The sequence below is a fragment of the Haliotis rubra genome, unplaced genomic scaffold, assembly GCF_003918875.1.
Source record: "Haliotis rubra isolate DU_JTF1 unplaced genomic scaffold, ASM391887v1 Scf1838, whole genome shotgun sequence".
NCBI classification, from domain to species: Eukaryota; Metazoa; Mollusca; class Gastropoda; order Lepetellida; family Haliotidae; genus Haliotis; species Haliotis rubra.
This window is the reverse complement of record NW_025765823.1, coordinates 14,608-25,000: the sequence shown is the minus strand read 5'-3', so window position 1 is coordinate 25,000 and position 10,393 is coordinate 14,608. Positions and strand designations below refer to the sequence as shown.

The 10,393-nt window shown below is 40.6% G+C and overlaps 1 protein-coding gene across 3 annotated transcripts in view; it reads right to left on the bottom strand.

Moving 5' to 3' along the window:
• The window catches only part of LOC124273760 (scavenger receptor class F member 2-like), a 64,553-nt gene extending 54,378 nt beyond the window's left edge, over positions 1-10,175 (bottom strand). For 2 of the 3 annotated variants that reach the window (XM_046709060.1, XM_046709068.1), the window contains exon 1: positions 9,979-10,175. The gene's annotated coding sequence lies outside the window, so the exon portion shown is untranslated. The remainder of the gene's footprint in view (positions 1-9,978) is intronic. The other variant, XM_046709062.1, reaches the window with a different exon arrangement.
• Between the last annotated feature and the right edge of the window lie 218 nt (positions 10,176-10,393).

The following is a 10,393-nucleotide window of genomic DNA, read 5'->3' as shown; positions in this document are numbered from 1 at the left end:
CATATACGTGCACATTCCGAGAACCCATGGTCTCAATGGTGATCTTCAGTGATCAATTCATGTAACTCACCGGTTATACGTGCACATTCCGAAAACCCCATTTGATGAGTCATGTGTCCCTCATTCGTTTCTTTTAATGTTAGGTGCATATATTAGTGACCAGATATAAAGATAGACTATGTGTCGTGATCATCCTTTTATCTTCCTTCTCTGAAGCATCAATCATACATATTCATATCACCGATTCATGTGGTTTTGTTTGCATATTGTTTAATTGATATGTTGTTTGACACTGACATACGCTGTCTCGCTTTTGATAACTATTTTGCAGTTAGTAAGAGTTTGATTTGAGCAGATATAGGCTTCGCACAGAACACAGGGCTGAATATTTTGTTGCAGGTTTGAACCCAAGCAGAAACCATTCGCCAAATTTCAACATGGCCCTCATAACAACGCAGCTCTCTGAAAACCTTTGTGCGAATCGTACAAAAACGTGAAAAACTTCTTTGAGGGACATTGGTGCGAATGCACGTTCATGATTGTGGCATAGATACTGATGTTGGACGCATCAAGCCTGCAGTAAGCAAAACACTACCACGAATGTGGCAAAATATACGCAAGCGAAACGAGACAGGGCGATACCGAGTAGCAATCTCAAATGGTCGATACGATTGTCACATAACATACAGTCTGCTTGCTGCAAAATCGTCCCGATGAAATGGCAAATCAATATACATTCCAAAGCAATAAATCGTCTTAAATTGCATGAGAGTTAGTCAGCTGTCCATACCAAATCGTCACTTCAATGTCAGATATTGCCATGAAGAAGAGGAAAAGTTGTTTAACAAACAATCAATGTTGGTGTTCTGAAGACTGCTGTAACAAAGGGGGTTCAGTATATGTAGAACAACTCACCATTCGCACAATACAATCGCGCGTGTTTTGCCAACCCACTACTGTCTTTTCAGAAATACAAGCCTGTCAAAACAAATGTCGACATCGGGAGCGTATCTTTCTACGCTAGTAGTTATTTAACGGAATATACAAGTCTATAAAATATTCTCTAAGCAATGTTAGGAATGTACTTCGTGTTGCTATTCAGATACTTATTAATAATAAGATATACAAAATGAGCTCAATCCATAATTTCAGTACAGTACATGATGAAATGCACAGATGATCTGAAAACCCTTATATTTCACGTTTATGATTATTGTAAGTCGGAAGGGGATGCTTATTTGCATGCTTATAGGCCTTTCTATAAAGTGCTTATTACAAGAAAGAGTTCAGCATGTCAACAAAACCAGGAACACTTAAGTCTAACAGATGGATAGTTTTCAATAAGAACTTGTAAGAAACGCAAATCGGAAGTTATTCTCTGAAAACAAGTTCATATCTTTGCAGCTGATATAGTTCTTTGTATTTCTTTTTGACGAAATACATGGTAAGTGAGCATTCTTCAAGTGTGTCCAAGCACTGCTTCTGGGATCCTTTGCTCTGTTTTGGGTACTGATATAATAGACAGACAGCCAGAGTTTATTTGCAGTAAAAGCCATAGGCAAAATGTGTGTATGTGAACGGAAGGATGTGTGTTTATAATAATCCCATAAAATGATAAAGGCAACAGATTTTACAGTGTCTGCGATTTGCTAATATCAGCATGAAATGGAAACAGAGATATGAGGTACATGGAATTCACCTTCAAATGTACCAGATTTGCATGTCATGTTGTGTTGTTATAACATTTCCAGTGGGTTTTACTACACCTAAACAGCTAAAACAGCTCTTTAAATGTGTAGAAAGGCCATTCAACATTTAAGCTTTAAAATACTTCATTTGGAGGAATTAAAGAAGTGAGAAATTATCTGATAATCTTTGTTTATCCTTCATGCATGCCAACATGTTAACCAAACATATCCGAAACCAAAATTACTGATATAATAAAATTGCAAGAGACAGCAGGCATGTGTTATGTGAAGGGAAGGATGTAGTGCCTCTGAGAAACATTTACCTGCGAACAATTCGCATGAAATGGAAACAGAGATATGAGGTGATTTACCTAAATGTACCAGTGGTCATGTCATGTTGTGAAACATTAGTGGGTTTCATCAGATGTGAAGGCCTCCAGTAAGCTACCTTCAGGTAAAGGTGAGAGAATGATCCTTTTGCATGCAGGATGTAAAGGAACAGAACATTTCTTCCAGGATGTGCTGTGGTATGTCCTCCCAAACCCAAAGATAACCAAGATTATCATAATGAAATGAACAGTCATGTCAGTAGTATGGCATGGGACACAAGACAGTACTTTTCGTTGAGGGAGGTTGAGGGAAGGTTAAGGGAAATTCATTGGCCGATCCAAGTCACGTGGTCATAGCTGATGCATAGGTAAATGTAGGCAGGACGTCACAGGTCGGGAAAGGTCAATGAAAGGCGGGTGTTTCAATGCAGACATGTTTTCTTATAGAAAACCCTTTATAAGACGTAAAAAACAAAAGCAAAGTGTAATGAATAGAGCTATGTATAACGTGCTGCCCTGAATAGACAGACAACACTTGTGATCCCAGTTTGAATTCAGCGCGTTTGACAACTCACGTGACCCTATATTCAAATAGCCCACGCTCGACACAGTGTGCGTCCTGTTTTGATGAATACAGGGTGTGTGTTGAAAGTACATCATACCACAATAGAGACGGGTTGTATCAACATGGCTCGGGAGTAGGAATCTTCAAGTCATCAAAATGTAGTTCAATAAATTTCATACAGAACGTGTCCTGTACAAGTATAACACCATGAAAGTGGTGGACAGTTGTTATGTTTAATGCTATCCAGATAGTTCATACCAGCTTTATCCGTTCAAATGTAATGTGATGAAAAGTTTGATTTTGACCCATGTAATCGAACATGATGTATACGGTTTTAGTTTTACTTCAGGACTACATTCAGAGCGTGATATTTTAAAAATAAAAGGTTCGAAATACACATGGATAGAAACATATCATTTAGAAAACTGATTAGTCATGTAACAGTGTAACAGTATGAAGCTAGGTTTGTTGTGAAAGAGACAGAAGCAATCGATCAGACACATAGAGGCGAGCAAAGTGTTTCATGTTTACAATAATCACCCTTAATTCGACGAGAGAACACATTTTAACATGGACATTTTAAACACGAGGAAAATGTTTCATTGGAAAAAAATATGTGGAAGCAGGTTTATGCATAGCTAGTGAGTAGCAGATAGACTAAGCGACTGACCGTCCATAACAATGTCAACATACCGGCCTAATAATGTCAACGTACCGGCCTCGCCTACCAGTGAAGCTTCTCATTCATAAATTGTGTGACCAGTGTACCGTATTTATTATATGTTAGGGAAGATGTGTTGTACATTTCTTATTTGTAAAGGGAGTTATTTCAGAGAGGTCAAGGGTATTCCCCTCATTAAACCTTTGTTTTTTTTGTTGTTGTGTGTGTGTATTAAATGTAACCGGTATTTAATACATTTGAATGAATTGCGGTAATGTAGGAATGTATGTGTGTGTAGATTTTATACATATATCTGAGCATGAATGTATGACACCTTTCAATTGATCAATTACGGTTCTAACCACTACATTAAACATTACTATGAGTGTGGTTAGCAGTTCATATTTATAAACACATCATAAGTAACAGATTTCGGATGAATGAACTCGCCCGCACACGTGTCTAAGGTCAACATAACTCTGGGTATTTTCAGACCATCGGACTGTAAACAGTTACACATTGATAACAGGAGGGTGTAGCGTTTGTGTGGAATGCACTCATCCTTGTAAAGGTAAATCCATGTAAAATACGTGTTTAAACTCACAATTTAAATGATTACAGTACTTTTTAGATGTATTGGTATGAATGGGAGGCTCGTAGATCTGTGAAGTTTGAGTCGATGTCTGTCTAGGGACTACACATATTATCATCGAGGTATATGAAGATCATATTCTATGCAAAAATTGACAAAACAAACAATCAATTCATATCATTTATTGATTCAAGTCAATCGGTTCAATGCAAAGCTGTGATGTACGAATGGACAATAGGATTCACTCTGGAACATTAAAGTCAACAGTTCAGTCACTTTATACACATGCTGCTGCTTCAGGGTGCAATTGTTTAAACAGCAAGTCCATGTTTTGAAACACATTTCGCACTGTTGAATGATCAGTTCACCTTTCCTATGCTGTTTTAAGGTTGAATGGTTGTCTATAGTCTATGATATATCAATTGCCTTTAAAGATTTCCGTCCAGGGGGTCCCAGTTTCACAACTCCTCTCATGTAGAGGGAAATTCGTCGTTTCTTATCGTTCAAACACCTCAGTTTATGAGGTGTTTTCAAAATATGAATCAAACTAGACGTGCAGCGTTCACTCGACATTCTCTTCTGACTGTTAGACTGATATATTAATGACCGGTATTTATTTCCTCAAACATTCTCCTCCATGTCATCCTCCCTCCCTCCCTCCTCATCCTCTCAACCGAGCGTCCCCCCGAGATATATTTAGGAAGACCAAGTTGAGAAAATCACAACAGAGAAAGAAACCAAAACCATGATGCTGAAGACAAAGAAGAGACAGGTAACACCTAAAATGAAAACGGTGACAACCCAGAAGGGACAGAAGACAACACCCCAACCCATGAAAATATGATATATGACACAGATGCAAGCTGTTGTGAATCAGGCAAAAGCTGCTTTGAAAGGAGCCTAAGCTGACTTGAAACGTCAACAGTATAAAAGATAGCTTGAACCCTGGTAATCTGGACACTTGTATAGGATCACGATGGGAGTGACTACCTGTCTGGACTGTGGGAAGAGGTTCACATGAAAAGATGATCTACAGAGACATTGGAAGCAGATGCATAGATCCACTACAAAGGTACCTCCTCCTCCTCTGGATAAAAACGTCCCTCCTGTAGGTAATGACCCTCCTCAAGAGAGACACCCTCCTTCTCAAGAGAGACACCTACCTCCTCCTCAAGAGAAACATTCTCCTCCTCCTCAAGAAAGACGCCCTCCTCCTCCTCCTCCTTCTCGCCAAGAGGACCCGCAGCAAGAACGGTTCACGTTTCTGATTCCCTCGAATGCTCTCGTTGTTGGACCCATTGGCTGTGGAAAGTCTGTGTTTACCTCTCACGTGCGCCGACATGGCCTGATCCAACCCCAACCTACCCGCATTGTTTGGTGTTATACTCAATGGCAGCCATTATATCAGGACATCAGCGAGCAGCTGCCTCAGCTGACCTTTGTAAAAGGAATTCCCTACGATATCTTGGACGAGGATTACTTAGATGCCGGCCAACGGAATGTGTTGGTCCTGGATGAATTCCTGGCCGAAGCAAAGCACGAGTGTATTTCCCGGCTGTTTACTCAAACCTCCCATCACAAGAATGTATTGATCTTTCTCTTGGTACAAAATCTGTCTCCGACAGGTAAAGAATCGAGAGACATTGCTTTGAATGCACATTATGTCAGCCTGTTTCATTCCCCCATAGGGAAACAGCAAATCAAACTCTTCGCTCGTAGAATTTTCCCCGAACATATGGATCATTTTATGACCATGTATGAAAAGGTTGCTGAAACACCCTATGGACAACTCACCATTGATCTAAAACCTACCACCAAAGATAAGGATCGACTGCAGGTCAATCTCATAAACGAGGAAAATGGCGAGTCAAAGCTCAGTCTGAACCTGATCTGCCTAGGGAGAAGTTGACTACAACAGAATCTCTGGATAGTCCTCTGACTCAAGAAGAGAGACTGCCCCAACATCAGCTCACTCAAATTGAAACCGATTCGGACACGAGTAGTGAGACATCATTGACTATGGCCACGGCTTGCGCAGATTGTTTGGTGCTGATAGATAACATGCACGATCTACACTGACATATCAAACATTGGCGTCCGGCCAATAGCCTTCAACCTAAGAGAAAGCATCCCAGACTTGAGAGTGATGACAATGACAGTGATTATGACGACCTAGCCTCTTCCCAGAAAGGCAGTAATCCTGCCGTCAAACCTCCTTGTGGGAAGCCAACATTCACTGATATGGAAGCCGAGGAGTGGCAAAATGTAGGCTTACAGTAGTTTTATTGTCTGTACTAGACAGAAACCTTTTGTCACCCTGATGACGTGAGAAGCAAAGAAAGACCTGTACATACACTGTATCTATATATAGATCATTACGCCAGGGAATGGGTATTTCCAGAGTTGAGGCGTTAGTTTAAGTGGGTTTTGATTACAATCTTTCAAAGGGGTCTTTGTGAGTTACGCATTGTATTCATCACAGTATCGGTGACTCCATGCACCGTAATCGTGTTTATAGGCATGCAACAGGTCACCTTCATAGTGTTGTCGAAGTTATACTACTTTTCTATGCAGTTAATGTAAAATAGAACTCTAACGCCATCTTTCAACATGCGTATATCTTATATAAATGACAACGTTCGGCTGTAACATTTCATCACAGTTAGACTGGCGTTTGTTCGTTTAGTTACCTGGCTGCTGTCGATTTTAATCGTCCATCTTCCAATCATCTAACAGTCAGAACAACATAGTTTAAGTAGATAAATTTACGCATAACCTAAATTGTATTTGATTTTTCTTCGCATCATACCAATAATTAACCCAAACAATGTTTTACTAACTCCAAATTCAAAACACAACATTTTTACAAAAGTAAACATGGATACATGTAATGTGATACTGAAAACATTCTTAGCGAAAGAAATCCAATTGTGACGTGACATGAATCAGGTGACAGCAGACGCTGTCCAAGCTCACAGTAGCATCCAGCCATGTTCAAGGTGTCAACAAACAAGGCAAGATGTGACAGATCCAACTACAACGAGGAATAAAGTAGAAAAAACACAAGTTTGAAACAATAACTCAGCTTAACTTTATTAATATTCAAGAAAAACTTGTTATAAGAGCAATAATATAGATCAATCGGAGATAACTTGGTGGTATATGGTGTATAACGGGTACATACATTAGCTAACATCTAACAATGTGTTATGTCTTTAACCCATTAAAATGTAGGCCATACTACAGTTCTCTAATTATGGGGTCGGGAGGAAATTACATTGTAAGTTATCGTTTTGTTGTTCCTTCACGTGATAAGTCCTTCTCTGAGTTGCCACTGGGTCGTTTGAATCACACAGAAAATGAACGCAATCCTTAAATGTGGTACACATTATTCCTTTGAAACAGACCCACTCTTAAACGTCATTATTATTTGATTGTCAAGATAATCTCGACATATTATCACTTTGTGCAAATGGATGGTAAATGTATCCAAACCCAAGATCGCTATCTCACGGATATCTCAAAAATGGATATAGTTTTGTGCCACTGAGATGGCAAATTACCTAAGTTTGCATTGTTGTTTTTTAAAATATAACCCATTATGTATGCTAATACACTGGCAACTTTTAACGTTCAAGGACGCTGCTCATGTGATGAACTGCTGACAACACCATCGCAATTGTTGTTAATTTAACCTCTGCCATTTGGTTGCAGCCATTCGTTAACTCTGCAAAAATAAACGAACCCAGAAAAAATATACTGAAAAAATAAGGGATCAGATAAAATTCAGATCACGTCAAACATAACAGAGTCACTGTTTTCAGTTTATAAGAAGAAAGACAGTATTGGGTACATAATTTCCACACACACACACACACACACACACACACACACACACACACACACACACACACACACACACACACAGAGAGAGAGAGAGACAGAGACACAGACACACACACACACACACACACACACACACACACCACACCACACCACACCACACACACACACACCACACACACACACACACCACACCACACCACACACACCCCACTCCCACTCCGTGTTCTCACAACTGTCTTGCAACGTCTGGGCATACATCCAATCAAATTAAATCTAGGTATCATTCAGAGACAGATACGATCCTATATTATGTCCCTTCAGTATATTTTCGTGCCATGTAAGTAGGTTATTTAAACTTGATGTTTATATTTAAGAAGAACTGTAATAGGATTTGTGAGATCCCGCCAACTGTCTTTATCGCACATGCTTCATTAGGTTCGATTTTAAAATCATCAAATGAAATATATTTAAACGACATGCTAGAAACGGTTTGCTTGACCTGGTGTATCTGGCTGGTAAGTAGCATAAGAGACCGGCAGATCGAGACACTGGGGCCCGTCCATCCGATCTCGCACCTTCTGCAGGTGCCCGTAGTCTGGTCACAGTCAAGACATCTGTACGGACACGCCATCTCGCATTTCTTGCCGTGGAATCCAGCCATACAACCATTTTCACACTTTCCTGCCATGTTACATGTAGTGTTCACGCAGTTCGCTGAACACTCAGACTGGCAGTCGGTGCTGTAAAGCCCTGCTTTGCACATGAGGCACGATACTGAGGAGTACCGATGGCATTTCATGCAGTCAGCGCCACACCTCTCGCTGCAGACTTCACCTGTCCAACCATCCTTGCAGCCATCAATGCACCGGCCAGACTTGTGTTTATTCAGACAGTTATGTTTATCACATTTACGTCCATGCCACCCTTCCATACAATCAGATATGCAGACGCCGTCCTCCTGGTAACAAGCCTTCTCCTTACATCCTTGACCGCACGTTTCGTTACACGTGGTCCCCACCATCCTTCAGCACATCCTTCCAGACACTTGCCGCTGGTCCGGTGACAGTTCCTCACGTTGTCGTAGCTTAGATGGCAGGTAGTGGGGCAGAGTGTGTCACAACCCTCGGTGTATCGTCCAGGAAGACACTGATGACACCGCCCTGTCAGTTTATGGCAGCCCCCCAACCAGCAGCTGACACAGGCGTGTTCACACTGGGACCCCCAGTACCCATACAAACACTCCTCGCATGTGCCACTTTTACACAAAGTACACCTTGATTCATTGCAGACCTTCGCACTGGTTCCGCTCTGGAAGTATCAGATGAAAGAACATCTTCAACTAAATGTGTAAACATTCAAACAGCACAGACTCAATTCAATTGCTAAACAACTCTAACCTTTGAGAATCGACTTAAGGACCTACGACTGAACATTCCGAAAGGGTATTTGGTTAAAGATACGAAAGGAGACGAATGAGTATGTTTACCGGACATCCAGCACAAGCAGCCGACAAATTATTTGTTTTGTAAAACTCGAGGATACAGATTTTTCCCAGTATGTAAACAACGTCCCTGAAGTAGTTGTTGGATCAGCTCCCCGTCAAAGCTATGATACACTTACAGCAGACAAGCTGAATCAGCAACACAGTGGAGAGTGTACTCTGAAATGATAAATGTCAGCGAAGTAGATGCCAAAAGGAATCAGTGTTTCCATTGATTCAGGTGATGCATAAGACAATGAAAAAGAAATAAGGCTCAGTGTATATTCCAAGTAATAACACGTGCGTGGCCAAGACAGGTACACATGCCAATGAAATAGGTTACCTTGACATTCCCAAACAATAACAGTTTTATTTATCGTACCCTGAGACCTCCACCAGTCAGGGAGAAACACTAACCTTGCACATGGGGAATTACAGGGGTAACACCGTAACATACCGCGTTACAGTGTCGTGTTGACAGACGTCACAACAACTCGAAGTGTTAACCTATTAAGCGCAGTACTGGTAGCAGTGGTTGGCCGCTTGATCTCTCTATTGAGACATGTACAACACACACAGGTATGTGCCTTATTCCGGTCTTGCAGATCTTGTTTGAGTTGGTTCTGCATAAAACAAAAGGACATGACGTTATCATAGAATCTGTAATTAAATAAACAGGTTTCCAGGAGATACATGCTCCATCACTTATATACTTATATGCTTACTCTAATGCAAATCATATATCATATGCTTGAAACAAGAACAAATTGTGTGAAGTTTTACTGTCCACGATAAACAGATCATTTTCTCAACTCACAGATACCCAGCGTTCCTCAAGCTGCTGGCGAAGTCTTCCTCCGATGACTATATTTCCGGGTTGAGAGTAGTAGCTCAACTAAGAGAACGTGGGTATGCTTTCACGCCAATTTCAGCAACATTCTAGGTATATCACGGCGAAGTACCCCAGAAATGAGCTTTACACATTGCGACCATGTCAAACCTGGCTCTTAAGACCAGGATTATTCCATCGCCCACTGAAACAAGACAACATCATCATTAAGCATGATTGTACTTTGGAAACAAGAACGCATCATCATTAAGCACGATTGCACTTTTAAACAAGAAAACATCATCATTAAGCACGATTGCACTTTTTAAATAAGAAAAGATCACCATTAAGCACGATTGTACTTTTAAACAAGAAAACGTCATCATTAAGCACGATTGCACTT